The following is a 17,815-nucleotide window of genomic DNA, read 5'->3' on the forward strand; positions in this document are numbered from 1 at the left end:
GATAAAATTATTTCACTCTGTTAAGTTACCTTTACTAAAAGCAGTACAAACTGTAAGCCAACTTTTTTATAATGTGTCTGAATACCCAGTTGATAACAGATGCACATTATACTAGAGATTTCAGCCAGCAATCCTTGATGTGTGCATATATTGCCCATATGCGGGCTCCAATTCAACTAATTACATTTTCCAACAGGTCATTTCTGCCACTGCTAGAGAGATCTGCAGTTACAGTGCAACAATGATGAAAACATAGCATTACTTGCTTATTTGGTGATTGTGGTGTTTGAACCCACAACTGCTGACTATTGTCTGCAACCATAGTGTTCTGTGTTCCCACAGAGTACTGCATGCATACTTTCCTATTACAGTTGAGAGAAGTATGCTCTAATTTATACTACTGTATTCATAGACCTCAAACTCTTACAGCAATAAATAAGGACAAAGTCATATGGAATAGGGGGCCAAAGTATGAAAAATAGGGATGACTCTTGCAAACTTATTAAGCTGACACAGTAACAGCTTTTGCACTTGCATGACTTTTCTGAAAGGTCTGAGGTCTGAATCTCACATGTCTGACACTATTTAATCATGTCAGTCCTCAACTCATATGCAATTATGTGACTAAAAACCGCAATTATATCTGTAACTATATGAAGACTGGACAATTTGTGGAAATCTGTACAGTTGCAGGTATTACTGCATTGCATATTAACTAAGCCCATACTTCACAACCTCTTACAGCCAAAAATGTGGGGCAAGCAATAATTACTGGGGGTACAAAGGCACAGAAATAGCAACATATTTTATATATTCTTCTACAAACCTAGAAAAGTGATATAACAACAAGCTTTCTACTATCAGATGATTTGAAAGGTATGAAGTATGAGACACAAATCTAATTTTCTGACTGTAGTCCTCCATGTTTTGGCTATGATTTGCTAGAAAAACACAATGTATGAGAAGCAAACCAAAATTATGAGGCAAAAATCTGAACATTCTGCAAAACCCACACAGTTGAGAGATATTACAAAGCAGTGTTTAACTTTTAATACTGCAATAGCAGTACTGTTATAATGCATACATACTACATGCTGCTCACATTCTTGTCAACCAACTTTCATGGGCTCTTTTATTTAGATCATGATCTGCCTCAGCTGTGGAAAAAAATGAACAGAACAGAATACCATTATGAATACCAAACCTGGCTATATGCAGCTTTTAACTATTACAAGTAATGTCTGAAAGTCATACTTGCATATCTGTGGGGTGCCACCAGTCCAACATTCCTCCATCCAATGGTCAAGGGTATCCCTCCTCCTCTTCCTTAGGTCTAGGTAGTGGTTCCTACACTGTTCTCCAGTGTGGGGGACACCAATAGCACTCTTTAGAGCCCGGGCAAGATTATTCCATGTCTCTGTCCTTGATTGTGAGCCATGGTAGTTCCTCTGAAAGAGCCAGGGCCCATGGTCATTCACTAGGAGTCCAATAAAGTCCACTCTGGACTTGTGGACACTGCACCACTGAATCCCAAATTTTAAACCCTCACCAGAAACACCTTTCATGTCTGTCACAGAGCAAGTCCAATGTAGAGTGAAATTTTCCCACCAACTACATGCATCACTTTTACTCAGAGGGTGCATTTCCTGATTTTGCAACACTTGAAAAAGGTGCGCATCACTTACCGTCATGCAAACAGGGTGCAAAAGGTGCAATGCATTTGAGTGATGGTAAGAGATGCAGAAATTTGGTAACTAATGAACTTTGTGTTATTTGAGATACAGGCAATTCTGTGACTGTCTTGGTCCAATGGGAAGGGCATGCCAAACCATACAGCAGGAATATACTAACCTGAACATAGTACACATTATACACACAGTCATATTTTTGGTATTAACTAGACAATACATAGATTAATAAATAATTACATAACTGACACAATATTACTGTGTCAGGCCTAAGTCATAAAAATATTATTTATATAAGTGAGAGTGACTATAGTGTGAACTGGTGCAACATTAAAACTGAAAGACATATGCTGCATTTGAACCCTGGACCATGTGGATGTTAGTCCTGCAGTGACAGCTATTGCCATATGACAGTTGGGAAATCCTTTCTCTGTCAGTTCATTGCTAAATACTGCAATGTCACAACAGTAAAACAAATACTGCAGACCTTGTATTCAACCCCAGGACCATTTAGACTTCAGACCTAGACTTAACACCTGCTGCCGCAGAGTAACTTACATAACATCCGCTAAGTTAATATTCATTGTTAAGTTTTCACTGTTAACTGCAGTGCAGCAGTGCTTAGTGGGTTTGCAAAATGGACAATTACATTACAAGAAAGCATCCTGTTTATATTTTTGGCTGTCTGGGTCCTGTCTGCTACCTGTCCATTTTGCACACAGCTGCTCTACATGCAAAACTGATTAACACAGACAAAACTGTTTGTGCTTAGCAGTACAGCAAGCAAACAAAGCACCCCCACATTTTAACCCCCCATCACCCACTAAAGTAAGAGAGAACATGAAAGAAAATAAGGGTAAATACAGTTCATTACTACACAGGAAGTATGTCTGTAGAGGTCTGGACTTCCAGTCTCACTCCAATGTACCTTCAGAAAACCGCTGGGTGACAAAATCGCACATATGAGCAGATGTGGCACAGAGCAACAGACAAGGTGACTGCTGCACATATGCTTGCAGCTGCAGTGGCATGCGATCAAGTCAAAGGTGAAGGCCCTGCTGCAGAACCCCCTCTCACTGCCACTGAGGAATTCCTGGCGAACATTGCCACCCAGGACAGCTCCCAGCAATCCATGGCACATTATGTTTTTGATGTTGGCACAACTTCTGTATCCAAAGAGGAGCTTCCAGGTACATTTTGTTAGATGATAAATAGAATACTATGGCATAGTGCACTAACATCACTAATGTATATGTTTGTGTCAGTTTGTTGGGTGGGTGGGTGGATTTAGGATTGCTACTGTTAGAAGCTTAATTTGAAGTTGTCAGCCACATTCTTGTTTAAATTTGAAGTACTGCAGATCTAGAGGTGTAAATGTATTACTCCCTGTTTTACTGCTAAATGTGATGATGTTGCCATTACATTTTGCTTTGCTTATTTCAGGACCATCAGTAATACAGAAATGCAGGCCTCCTGAAAATAGTAAGCCTAATACATTTATGTCAGTACTGTAGATAAATCACAAGATATCTCATATTGTGTCCTCTCAGGCCTGTTGTATGTATTGCTGTACTGTCTGCAAGTCTGTATTAGTGACAGCACTGTACCTTTTTAGCATATATTGCAGCATAGTAGTGCGGGCATTAATGTATTCCTGTGTTTCTCACTTTTTATCATAGGTCAGTGTGACAGTGGAAGTGTGGGCATTCTGACACCTGGTGTCAGTGTCTCAACAGACACTGATGATGATGGTGGCCAAACTGACACACAGTTGGGGGGGGGTCCAGAGGATGAATCTGACACAGAGGTTGACATCCAGCGACTCGCTTTATTTTCCCTGGATACAGCTAGTAGGCCTATGCCTATGCAGTCCACTGAGCTCAGAGATATCGACAAGTTGAGGACAAGGACTTGATCAGGGGAGTGTGGTTACTGTGGCTTTACTGCCTACTGAATTTGTCCATAGCCAAAAAGTTGGTGAAGTGTCATGCAGGAGGGTTGATAGGGGTGCTCAGAGGAAGCCTGCTCTCCGTTCTCCACCTGGTGCAGGTGTCTCTTCCTATGTCACTCAATGGATGTTTAGGGCTGTCATGGAGGCACAGGCATGTTCTAAAAGGTGCTCCAGACAAATGCTCAGGATTTTAGGTGTGGCACAGTCTGACATCCATTACTGCCTCCACCATGAAGCCAGTTCACTGGATTGGTTGAATGATATGTTGGAACATTGAGTGTCTGAGATGGAATAAGGAGTTTATATCATGGACTGTGCAATGTTATTGATGACATGTCTGCTGAGAGGGGAAAGTGGTCCATGTGGGCATAGGTCAGCCACACCATCTCCTGCTAGCCAACTTGACTATGCCCTATCATGCTCCTGTAGTGGAAGTACTTCCCCTGCACCATCAGGGATTATGCTGTCCAAACCCAGACATGGCAGACCATGGGGTAGTGGCCCTGGATGTTCCCATGAAGGGAGCACCTCCAGCAGACAACAGTTACAGTAAGGTAGTAGCACTGCATCTGACCTTGGGTGTGGATGTGCCAGTGTATCTCCTGGCAGAGCCAGGTCTCATGGTCAGGGGTGACAACGATGAACTGAGAACTCAACCATGCACAGCTCACACCTGTCCAACATACCAAGATGTAGAGCTAGCACTGAGCTTGGGTGTATTCATGCACACTGTCATGCAACACTTTCACATGGAGGACCCCTTCAGACACACACAAACAGCTACATGGTTCAGCCTACCTGCTTCCCCATCCTTACACACACACACACACACACACACACACACTCACTAACCTTTTTTGTCAGTCTATGCCTCCTGCCCCTCTCCATAACACCCAGTGCAAATGATAACTGCGCCATATCCCTGATTTCTGTATTCAGGGAAGCTAAAACTTTGTGTTTGATGCACAGGGTGCTTAGCTACATTATTGCTTAATTTATCTACATTTGTGTTGTTTAAATTTTAATTGTACCTGTGAATTATGTTTGCCTTGCCAAGTTGTTCAATGGATAGCATCATCATTTCACTTTATAGTGTATTCTCTTGTAAGGGCTGTGAAGTCAACAACTGCAATGTGTCTCATTACTTTCTAACTGTTCTCTTTAATGATTATCCAGTACAAAATTATGGTGCACATCATAAGTCAGGCCATCACATTGAGGTCTCTGGATTGCATGACAGCACTGTAGTATAATCTCATCAGAACAGTACAGTATTATGCTGTCTGTTGCAGGTAACTCACCAGACACATACATCTGCAGAACACTCCACAGGGCTTTCTCATCAAGCTTAATGTCTTCTATTGCATGATGTGATGCCTGCCTGACATCTAGGCCACTGTCATATCATGCCCTGGTGAGATACATGCATATGTAGTACTCTGATATAGTTGATGACATCAGCATTTTCTGCTGAGCATATGGGAATAACAGTGTTTCACCTGTTGATGTAAAATGGACTCTAATATCAAGCTACAGTTTTCAGATACACACACACACACACACACACACACACACACACACACACACAGACATGCATGCACACACACAGACACACACACACACTTGAACCCCTACCTATCTAAGGTGTACAGAATACGAAACACAGTATTTAACACTCGTGCCACAGAACAAGTCTGACTTACAAAGAAGTGCAGGTAGAATTACAGTAGATGACATCAGCAGGCCCTGTGAGGGATAACAGCTTGGGAGGCCAGTATGGAATTACTGTGCAGGGATGAGCAGCTATCAAACAAATGGCCAACCATGCCTTTGGAGAGATAATTGCAGGGTGCCACTTATACTCAGCTGCCTAGAGTCTCTCTCACTCTCTCTCTCGCACACACACACACACACACACACACACACACACACACACACACACACACACACACACACACACACACACACACACACACACAGTTGACTGCAGTGAGATTAGAACCCCAGCCTATCAAAGTGCACAGACTACATTACTTAACACACGCACCACAGAACAAATCTGACTTACCCAGGAGAGCAAGTAAACTTATAGTAGATAACATCAGCAGGCCCTGTGGGAGACAACAGCTTGGGAGGCCGGTATGGAATGACTGTGTAGGGATGAACAGCTATCTGAAAAGTGGCCACCTATGCCATTGGAGAAGTAATTGCAGGATAACATTTCTATTCTGCTGACGACAGATGCAAGCACACACACACACACACACACACACACACACACACACACACACACACACACACACACACACACACACACACACACACACACACACACACACACACACACCCACACTCACACACAGAGTTGACTGCAGTGAGATTAGAACCCCAGCCTATCAAAGTGCACAGACTACAGTACTTAACACATGCAGCACAGAACAAATCTGACTTACCCAGGAGAGCAAGTGAACTTATAGTAGATAACATCAGCAGGCCCTGTGGGAGACAACAGCTTGGGAGGCCAGTATGGAATGACTGTGTAGGGATGAGCAGCTATCCGAAAAGTGGCCACCTATGCCATTGGAGAAGTAATTGCAGGATAACATTTCTATTCTGCTGACGACAGATGCAAACACACACACACACACGTGCACACACACACACACACACACACACACACACACACACACACACACACACACACACACACACACACACACACACACAAAGTCAACTGAAGTGAGAACAGAACCCCTACCTATCTAAGTGCACAGACAACAGAACACAGTACTTAATGCATGCACCACAGAACAAGTCTGGCTTATACAGGAGTGCAGGTGAACTTATAGTAGTTGGCATCAGCAGGCAATGTGAGGAACAACAGCTTGGGAGGCCTGCCTAGACACATAGGGTCATAGTGTCACATGAAGCCAATAGACTAATAGCACTAGGCTGCTTAGAAGCCTAGCTGTATAACAACACAAGTGCCATTATTAAGCATATTTAGATGTTTGAATTTAGCAGAGCAAGGTTGTAAGCACCACCAACTGGCACTGTCCATGAAGGAGCACACAACATTATAAATCGCACTTTGTTGTATGGTTGATAAATGTGTAGAAAAAATAAAATGAGATCCCAGAGTTGTAATGCTTGTGGTTGTGTGCCAATACATGGACTGAAATCTGACAGTATCATATATACATTTCTATAGCACATTGAGCCATAACTCTCAACCTTTCATAGCAAGGAGTCTGAACAAAGCCATACATATTGGGTTGAAAAAAAGACCATAGGGGCAAGTTTTACATACTGCTCTTACAAACTCATGCAGTTGAGAGAATAACATGCTTTGCATTAATGCAAATTGTCTGAAGGGTATGATTTTTGAAATTCAAATGCTTGTCATTGTTTTCTGGCTTCAGTATTCAAGTATTTTTAAATTATTTGGTAGAAAACCAACTTTTTATGAGGAGCAGGGCAAAAATGTGATGCCAAAATCAGGGCATTCTACAGATATCTAAACAGTTGAATGGTGTGCATTGGGCAGCAGATTTGCACTATGGTTAACTAAGTGTGCATGTATGTGAGATACAGCTGTTTGCACATAGGTAAGCAGTGCTCAAACGTGAGATGCATTACTAATGTGTGACAGTTAATCCATGCCAAGTTTTTGCGATAGCAAAAAGCATTTTTTGAATGTATCTGGTTTCTATGTCTGCCTGTCTGCTTCATAGGTGGTCCAGTATTAACAATGCCATGCTTTGCACAAGCCACATAAGCATAGACAAACCTGCAATCACTTTTTTGCAGCTATGTTGCACATCATGAAAACAGTCAAATAAAAAAAAGAAAAGTAGGAAAATAAAAGGAATGGGAGACATACATGACCTGAGCAAAAGCAAGGTATGACATACACACTGCAAAATGATACTGCACATCAAATATTTTTACATAGTTCAGGATTTGAACTCTCACACCACTGCAGATTAAGAAAGCAAGTTGGATGCCTTAGCCCTCTTTGCCACACAAACAGCTTTGCAGCAAAGAACTGAAATTATTGTTCACACACAAACAAATGCATCAGAATGTACACTGCTTTGAGATCTTCATCTGTGATTTGGACTTTTAATCCTTTTTGTTATATGTGGACACAGTGAACTTACTGATCACACATCCTGTTAGGATTTTGTTTTCCAGTATACACCTTTGGCTTACTTATCTGTGTTTCTTGATACTTCGTTAGTTTTCTGAGCACTACTGTCAGACATTCAAGTGTGTAAGTCATTCAATATCCTTGGCCTTAAAATGTGTTTGGATATTAACTGGGAGTTATATGATATGCATTTGCCAGCAAGTGAAGGCCAGGTTGGATGGCACAAACAACCATATACTGCTGATTTGGGGCACCATTGCTGGGTTACTGTTAAGGCACAAGCAAGGCTACACTGCTCTGGTGGGGTAGCTCATGTATTGTTATGTCACAAACAAGCATAGCCTGTACTTTTTTGAGTAAGTACAGTTGTTACTGGTATGGCACAAACAAGGATATGATGCTCTTGTTACTCTCCTTGTTCTGCTTCCTGCCTGTTGTTTGATCTTGGGAAGGGTTCTGAAGTCAGAAAATGCAATGTGCATCAGTGTTGTCTAACTTCTCTCTTTAGGTATTTTCCAGTACAAAGGTATGGTGCAAAAATAAGGCCATGTGGTGAACATCAGTATACTTCAGAGGTAGGAGTGTGTGAATCTTTGAACCATGAGGCCTAGTACTTACTAATGGACACATACGAGTAAAGTAAAGGTCTCTCTGCTGTCGCACGTTAAACTACTTTTTGCACAGATCCACAACACTATTTACTTAATTATTTTTCCAACTTACTAAATACTGGGGTATGCCATATCATCATTCAAAAACCTCATGCTAGGTTCTGGACTTAGCTTACAAATGCAGCACTGTGCACATTATGAGTTCAGATCTGACTCTATCTGTTGCAAGGAGTACACAGCCAGTACATGGGGAGGTACAGGTTGTGTAAGTTGCCTGGCATCAATTTTACTATGTGTGCAAGTAGGAGAAAGGTATTAGGCACCTAGGTGGTCAGTAAATGTGCTATGTGTTGTGTTTTAGGCAAGGTAAGGGCATACTGAGCACATCTACATCTGCCTACAGACCCAGCAGCTCGTGGTTATTCCTGTGAGCTCTCTTCTGACTGTGGCTGTGGTGACCTAGGCATTGGTGGGGGGATGTGTAACCCTTAACTTAGCTGATCCTACTGCAACTGTTTCCACAAGGTCAGATTGTGTAGCATAGCCCCTGCTGTGATAACTTGTGCACATGTCTCTGGATTATACTGCAGGGATCCACCAGATGTATTTAAGCACTGGAACCATAATTTCAACAGCCCAAACACACACTCTGTGATGCTTTTGGGTTGGGCATGTGCCTCATAATGGCATTCTTTCGTGGGTGTGTGTGCACTTTTGATGGGTGTCATCATCCATGGTTCCAGGCAGAGCCAGCATCCCCCAGTAAATGGCCCTGTGGAATGTTCCCCCTAGCAAACATCTGATACAGCTGTGATGTGTGCCAGATATGGGAGTCATGATAACTGCTAGGTTTGCTATTGCACACATTCAAGATTACTCCCTGGGAATTCTGCATGACTTGGCAGTTGATGGAGCTGTATCATTTGCGGTTAATGTAGATTCAACCCTGCTCACGAGGTGCCTTGATGTGTACATAAGTGCAATCTATGGCACTAAGTAGTTAAAGGCAGTGTGCTACAAGGTAGAGCTGTTGCATTTTGCTATCCCTCTCCTCAGAACAATGGAGAAAACATATATTCTCACTGGCATGTATGAGCATAGAATCCAGAAATTGCTGGAGGATCCTGAATGCTGAAACCTGTGACACACCCATCATGTCCCCAGTTGTTCTTTGAAAAGTACCTGTAGCTAATATTCTAAGGGCTACACATACCTTAGTTTTTACTGGGATGGGTTCCCCTTGATTGGCTGTGAATTGAAGTGGCAGAGCTTGCAGAGTTCTTGTAAGGCGTCCCTATCCAACCTATACTGCTCTACAATCTCCAGGTCATGTAGCATCGTGTAACTACCTTGGCTCTGAACACTCTTCTCCTTCTCAGCCTAGGACTATTGTTATCAGCGCCAGCAGCATTGACTTCAGAATCTAGCACATGTTGATGTAGAATAGCTGCAGCAGCCCCTAGAATTGTGTCAGTTAAAATGTCCTCGTCTCTGCTCCAATGGTATTGAAGTATTTAGGAAAACAAGAATGGAGGCTGCATGGATGCTTTATAGCATGTAGAATAACTGCACCATGTTTGATTAGTTCATGGAAATGGATTTCACCTCCTTATATTGTAATCAGCAACTATTACACACACCTGCTGCTTGCTCATCATTGAGCTAGGTGTACCTCCATGCACTCAGTGCACCCTTGCACAGTTATGCATAAATAAACACAGCAAAATTGTAATTAGTTCCCTCCATTCCCATGATATCGCGCAAACAGCCAGTATAAAAAGGAAAGATTGTCCGTGCTGTACTCAAACGCAGGACCTTCTACACTCTAGCTCTATGCATACAAGTGGTGCCACAGGATTATTTACCAGACAAACACAGTAAAAGCTGCCATTCATTCATTCCTCCATTGAGCGATGGTGAGCTACATGCACCATTGTGCAAATGATGACATTAAAAGATATACAAAAATTATTCAAAAAGGACAGAGAAGACACATTTTACAACAAAACTCTGAGGATGACATACAACCTGTGATTTGCTCATAGCTTACATGCACCTTCACCCTCCACAGACTGACCTGTACAACTTTGAAAGTATAACCTGTCAACCCGCCGCCATATCATCACTTACTGTTGACTTCCATTAAAAACAAAAACACTGTGGAATTGCCTATATGGAGTGAACAGGATTGCTCTTTTTTGGGATTCATCAATACCAATGAGTTTTACCTAACTTGCATCTTCACCGTGCTGACAGCCTGGAATCTACATGGTTAGTATCCATGTCAGCTGAAAAACTGCACAGGAGCACAATGCTGTAACACTAGGGAGGCTACTCCTTTGCCCATATATCTGTTACATACTACATATGCTTGCAGTTTAATATAATAGTATATTTCAGGATGTTCAAACATTGTAGCAGCCTACAATATGTACAATTACATTTTCTTTTGGGGGTGGGAGAGCAAAAGTGTATTTATGTCATGGCCCTTATAAATGTATTTTTTATTTTGTAACTGTGATATTCTAGCATCCACATTGTGTAATTAGGTCATAATATGTATGGGGTTACATGCTGAGGTCATTTCTGTACAAAATTTAAGAGCTTATACTTGTTCTTTCTTCTGTGCAGACTCCATTCTGTAGCTGTATTCAGAAAGTTTCAGAATACATAGCCAACATGAACACAGAGTATACACAATTACTTTAGAGGTTGTTGAATTGCTCCACTGTGTTGATTTGCTTCATTAGCATAAAATTCATCTACTTATGCTGTAATTTGCGTGCCACAGAAATTTCTGTATTTGTGCATGAGTGCATACTGCTGTGCGGAGTTTACTGAATTTAAAACTTGCTGTTCCTGTGTGTGTATATCACACAGCGATGCACACACAGTAAAAATTATGTAGACTTTCCTGAATCCCCTTATCTCTTATTTGTAAATTTTATTCTTTGGAGCTTTTCTCCCCAGGCCTCCACTGAAAATGGGTCATTGGCCCATTCGGACATTTCCAGTAAACAAAAATAAATAAATGACCCTCTTATTTGCCCATTTAGTTTTTTGAGAGAAGTTTTATCTTTATGGGAACAACCTTTCCCGAATTTTGCAATATTATTTTTTTTGCTTTTTTGTATATCCTGTTTAATTTGTAAAACCATAAAAAATGAAAAAAAAAATACAGCACATAAGAACAGTATGGTCTACCAGATTTATGAAATAACTTAACGGTTTGACCCAACATATATCGAGGCTTCATCAGAGTTTTTAAAACCACAGTGCAAAATACTTCAAATACCCAGCATTCTTAGTATCAACCATACAAAATACAGACTTAATTAATTAAACAATCAACCATTGCTAGCCCTGAGTAGCATCCTGCCTTTGCCCAGAATTATACCACAGTATAAGGACAAAATGATTGACTTCAACAATTGGCTAAGCTTCTGGTGTCATTCAAAGGGGATCCAGTAGTTGTCTGCCTGGGAAGACGTGATCGACAAACCACAATGTTTTGCCAGAGATGGTCTATACCTGTCACCCCTGGGATTCAGGTTACTGGCTAAAGCTCTTGCCACCCCTATAGTGCCTTTTTTAGGCAAGGTTCAAAGGATAAAACCACCACCGTAACAGATACAAGCATGCAAAATCTGAAGGTAATGCTACTCAATGCTAGAAGTCTAAACCTCAAAATGCACTCTCTCGAGGCACTCCTAAAAATGGAGAACATCGATATCTGTGCAGTAACTGAGACCTGGTTCAAGGCTCCAGAGAGCACCCCTGCAATACCAGGCTACAATTCTTACCACACTTTTCGGCCACAAAACCAAGATCGAAACACTAAAGGTGGAGGAGTGTCCATATTCACCAAGGATATTCACATCCCAGTCTAGTTGCCCAACACAATGCATCTAAAATTCTCCAGGTGCAACTAACACTAGGTAAGACTGCAATTCAAATTGTAGCTTCTTACAGATCCCCCACCATGCCCCAAGATTCTCACTACACTTTTCTAAACATACTGAAAAATATTAAGATATGACCAAACACACTAATACTGTGTGATTTCAACTACCCTGCCATTAATTGGGAAAACTATCTGCGGTAGTGGTGCTGCGGTAGCGTTGCCGCCTCACAGTAAGATGCTGTCCAGTTCGATTTTCCGCTGAAGGTTGTGCGTCATGGCTGGTAACTCGGCAAGTAAAAATCAACTACCAATCATTAGTGGACCGGAGTTCTGCTGTGGCGACCCCTAACCAGGAAAAGCCGAAAGACACAACAACTTGGGTACCAATTCCTTTTCCCAATGGTTCTTGGAATTCATAAATTCCAATGCCATGGATCAACTAATCTATTGTCCCACCAGGGGCTCCAATATCCTAGACCTGGTCATTACCAACATGGGAGATAGATGTTCCATACCTGTTGTCACCCCCTCATTGGTCAGGACTGACCATAAGCAAATCACCTTTGACATCCACATCCCACCCCCCAGTAAGGAAACCTCCTTAAAAAACTTCTCCAAAGTCAACTTCATGCTACTGAAGTCAGAAGTGACAAACTTCACAACACCGACGCAGACGGGATCTAGAAGTTCGACTGCAGAATCCTACACTAAGGCACTGTATGAGCACATCCACTCGTGCATGAATAGTGCCATCCCAAATAGAACCAAGATGCTCTTCTCCAAAAAAAGGAAGCCAATCTGGTGGTCCCCTGCTATAAACAAACTATACAACAGAAGGAAGAAACTGTTGCAGAAAAGAGGAAAATCCCAGGATGCAAAAAACTCCCTCACCAGCCTCAGTAAGAAGCTGAGATCCCTCATAAAATCCTCAAAAGCTAGTTATGAAAATAAAATTGCCAAAGATTCCAAAGAAAACCACAAAGCATTCTATAGTTATGTCAAGAATCTAAATGGCAATGCTCAGATCTGCTCTGAGCTACAACAGAATGGCATTAAATATACTGATCCCAAGGATACTGCCAATATCCTGGCAGATCAATTTAGTGCCAACTTCAACCCCCTCTCACCCCCTAAAGGGCCCATCTCAATACCAAAAGATTGCCACATTCCAATAATCACGGCCACACAGGTAGAAACCGCACTCTCCAAAGCTAAGAATACAGCATCCATGGGACCAGATGACATCCCAGGCTGTGTACTATATGAACTACAAAATGAAATGTCACCTCACCTAAGTGTCATGTTTAATCATAGCCTCACATCAGGCTTCGTGCCCACTGAGTGGTGCACAGCTACAGTTATCCCGCTCCACAAGGGAGGATCCGCCTTGGATCCTGGGAACTACCGTCTCATCAGTCTGACAATCCTGATCTGCAAGGGCATGGAACGCATTATCATGAAACTTATAAACAAAGACATTGGCAACCTTCAAACACTGGACCCCACCTAGTTTGGGTTTGTGAAGGGCCGATCTTGTCTCCTGAATCTGATTGACTTCTTCAAATCAGTCTCCAGAGCTGTGGACGAGGGTAAGGCGGTCCACACAGCCTATCTGGACCTCGCCAAGGCCTTCGCCACCATCCCACACTCATAGATAAACTTACTAAGCTGGGCATAAATCCCTACATCACTCGATGGGTTGCCAACTGGCTTACTGACAGAACCCAGACTGTAAAAGTAGCTGACTCCAAATCCGGCTCCAGACAAGTGACAAGTGGAGTACCTCAGGGTTCAGTCCTGGGACCACTCTTGTTTGGCATCTACTTCTCTGAATTACAGGTCAACACTAAGGGACTCTGGCTAACAAAGTTCACAGATGACTGCAAACTGGGAGCCATTATTGAATCCCCAAATGATGTGGATATTCTACAAAAGGGCCTTACAGAAACAGATGCCTGGTGCCAAAGCCATGGGCTCAAGATTAATGCCAGGAAATGTACAGTTATCCCCTTTGGAAAAAAATCATGTACCCATGAATTACCACACAGGTGGCAGGACACTAAACATCAAAAGTGTGATGAGAGACTTAGGGACACAGGTGGACAGTGGTCTCACTTTCGATAACCACATTGCCACAACAGTCAGGAAATCATTCTATGTGGTACACCTCATCACTAAGGGCTTTTCATCCAGAAAAAAGGAGGTAATTGTTCCACTGTACTCATCCCTCATTAGACCCATTATAGAGTATAATACCCCATTTGGTATGTACCTCACAAGACATCTGCATCAGATGGAAAGGCCACAGAAATACCTCATTAAAAGAATCACAGGCCTAAAGCAGATGCCATATGCTGACCATCTAAAAAAACTCCAGCTATACTCTGTGGCATATCGTCTACTCAGAGGCGATCTCTGCTTAACATACAAGGCCATGTCAAACCCTGAGCTGTTGGACATGCTCCTCTTAAAGAAATCCCAATCCCTCAGAGCCGAATGCTCCAGGGATCTAAATCTTGTTATCACAATGAACAAAACATGCTGAAGGGATAGGTTCCTGACCCAGAGACTCCCCATACTCTGGAATAGACTGCCCATACATGTCAAGCAGAGTGCCTCATTGGCCCTCTTCAAAAGGAACCTTGATGATTGGATGGGAGATAGGAAATTCACCTCTGGGATCATGTCAGTTGCCCTGCTAGACAGGGGTCCAGAGAAGTAAATATTGTGGGAAGAAATATCCAGGGAATTGTTATGGCTAGGCTTGCATAGGCCCTAGGGCCGATAGCCTAGTGCCAACCTATGAATCTATGAACCTATGAATCAATTGTTCAATAAACAATAAACAAACAATAAACCAACCATCCCCACAGCATTGATATTAATTATTTTACACCATCACTTTTAAAAAATACAAACTTAAAATACACGTACAAAACATATTATTTTAAACTGTTCCTGCTCAGATATTAAGAATGCCAGTTATAGAACAGTGATTATTGATACATGTTCTTCTTGTAGCATCCAACTTAAATTGCCATAGTGTCTCTTTGTATTCCAAGACGGTTTCTCTGTCACCCCCTCTCTCAACAGGAACCTTGTCAATAATAAAAATGGGAACCTTTTAAAATCAACATATTCTGTAGAGTGCCTGAATAAAACATTTGTAAGATTTTTATTCATAACATTGTTCCTTTAACCTTCTCACAGTTCTTCCTATGTAGAAGGCTTGACCTGATATACATGAAGCAAGGTAAACCACCATTTTGGTGTTGCAGTTTCATCTCAAAGCACAACTAATAGTATGGTTTTTAATTATTCACAGTCACATATGGCCTGTCATTAACATACTTAAAATTTATACACACTGCACTTTGCCATCAGTGACTTACATGTACTCTTATTAAATTCTGAATTGTTCTCTAGCCATCCCTTAATATTCCTGCATCTTCTGTATACAATCTGTGGACCCCACCAAGTTCAGTCATAACATCAGGAGGAAATGCCATATACAGCAGCCTCTATGCAGCCGTTGAAATGATTGTACAGAATTTCTGAGAACAATTCAGCATAGGCTGCTATGTTCTTGGGGTTTGAAGGGGCATTGAACTTTGACAAACCATCACTTAATAAAAGGTAATTTGTCTTGGAATAGTTCTGTTACTGGTTTTAATGGGGTTATGAATTTGATTTTGATTTTGAAGGCAACAGCTTTATGGTCAGATCTTGCCGAACATGATGAGACAAGGGGAGGGGGTGCAGCATTATATCATATTTGTGAGCATGAGGTTTATTATGTTGGAGCATCTAGTGGGTGTATTCACTATTTGGTTAGGGGTGTTTGTAGTTATGAAGTCTAGGAATCTCTGTGCATGTAGATCTGAGGCAGTGTATGATTCCCAGTCTAGAGAGGGATAATTAAAGCCTCCCATGTGCAGGGTGCTAGGTTTGATGGCAAGTGTCTCCAGTAAGCCCAAGTATGCATTGTGAGCTTCTTGTGACATGGAGGGTGATGCTGGATAAGATGTGGTATGGTATTTTGTCTATGGTGATCTACACATAGAGAAACTCCAGCAAGTTATCCTGTTTGACCACCCTAGAGGTATGTCTGTTCTTTCTTTTGTCATATTTTGAGATGAGACATCTCCACCTTTTTCCATTGTTGGTGCAGTGACTGGTCTAAAAGTGTGGAAGGTACTGAAACCTTGCAGTACTGGGATATTCTCTGCTTCTTTAAAGCATGTTACAGTAACTCCATAGATGTATATATTGTCAAGTGTGAGGAGGGCTTTGCAGGAATGTAGTTTTTATTTTAGGTTCCTGGCACTGAGCAGTAACACCCTGAAGTTCAGTTGAGCTGATTTTGCTATGTCAGTAGATTTGTCAATTTGGCATTGCTTAAAAAGGCACTATGGTGTGAATAAAGTTTTAGCCAGTATTCAAAAGCCTAGTGGGGAAATGTGAAGACCATCCTTAGCAAAGAAACTTGGTATGTTAACCATGTTCTCCCAAGCTGACAAATATTGGATCCCCTTAGAATGACACCAGAAAAACAGTTGCTGAAATCAATCATTGTTTATATTATGGCACCATCCTCACTACTGGCATATGTTGCTGAAGGCTAGGCTCATACTGGCCTGAGATGCATAGCTTGAAATATATTTCTTCATATAACCTAGGGAGGTACATCTCAGGTCATTTACACCTACCTGGACTATGATGGAATCATACTGGTACCTGTAGAGTATTGACCTGAGTGCATCCATGATTTGGTAGATTTAGGCTCCAGATAAGCAATTAACAGTTATCTTCCATGTTAATCCTGGTTAGAGGAGCATCAGTGTCGCTTACAATGGAGTCCCATATGATGCGAGTCCTAGGTAGTGTGTGTGCTTGCCTTAGAGGCTTAGTGTTTGTGACTCCACTAAGAGTGACAGTATGTGCCGTGTTAGGTGTTGATTGTTCTGAGTGCCTGTGGGCTTGCTGAGACATAGCTTTGACAATGGGTGGTCTGGGTGAAATTTGTTTTTTAAGTAGATTGCTTTTAAGTGCCTCAGCATAGGTTAGGCTATGTGTGTGTGTTGTTTGCTATGTGAGGTGGGTGTTGTGTGCATGGTTCTGACAACCTGATATGTGCTTGTATGTAAGAGTTCATCTTCCAGTGTGTGTGTAAGCACACCTCTCTCATACTGTGTCTGCTTCTTTAGAGATTAGTGGTTGTCAGTAAATATGAGACAATTACTACTTTGTCTTAGGATGCTCATATACAGTAAGTTGGCTAAAGAGAAGTTAGCTACTGATCAAATCTGGGCCAGGTCACCAGGGTCATACTCAGAGCTTTATCCCTGTATGCCAACAGAACTGGCATCTGCAAAACCTTTTTCACAGATAATAGGAGGCAGAGTGAAACCTAGTAATGCATTACTTTATATAAGTTACAAAGCATAGGCACACTATTGCATTATCCCAGAGACACCCCTAACCCTTGAAAATATGAAAAGGATTGAG

Source organism: Protopterus annectens, chromosome 4.part0, assembly GCF_019279795.1.
Source record: "Protopterus annectens isolate FY-2018-M chromosome 4.part0, PAN1.0, whole genome shotgun sequence".
Lineage (NCBI taxonomy): Eukaryota > Metazoa > Chordata > Ceratodontiformes > Protopteridae > Protopterus > Protopterus annectens.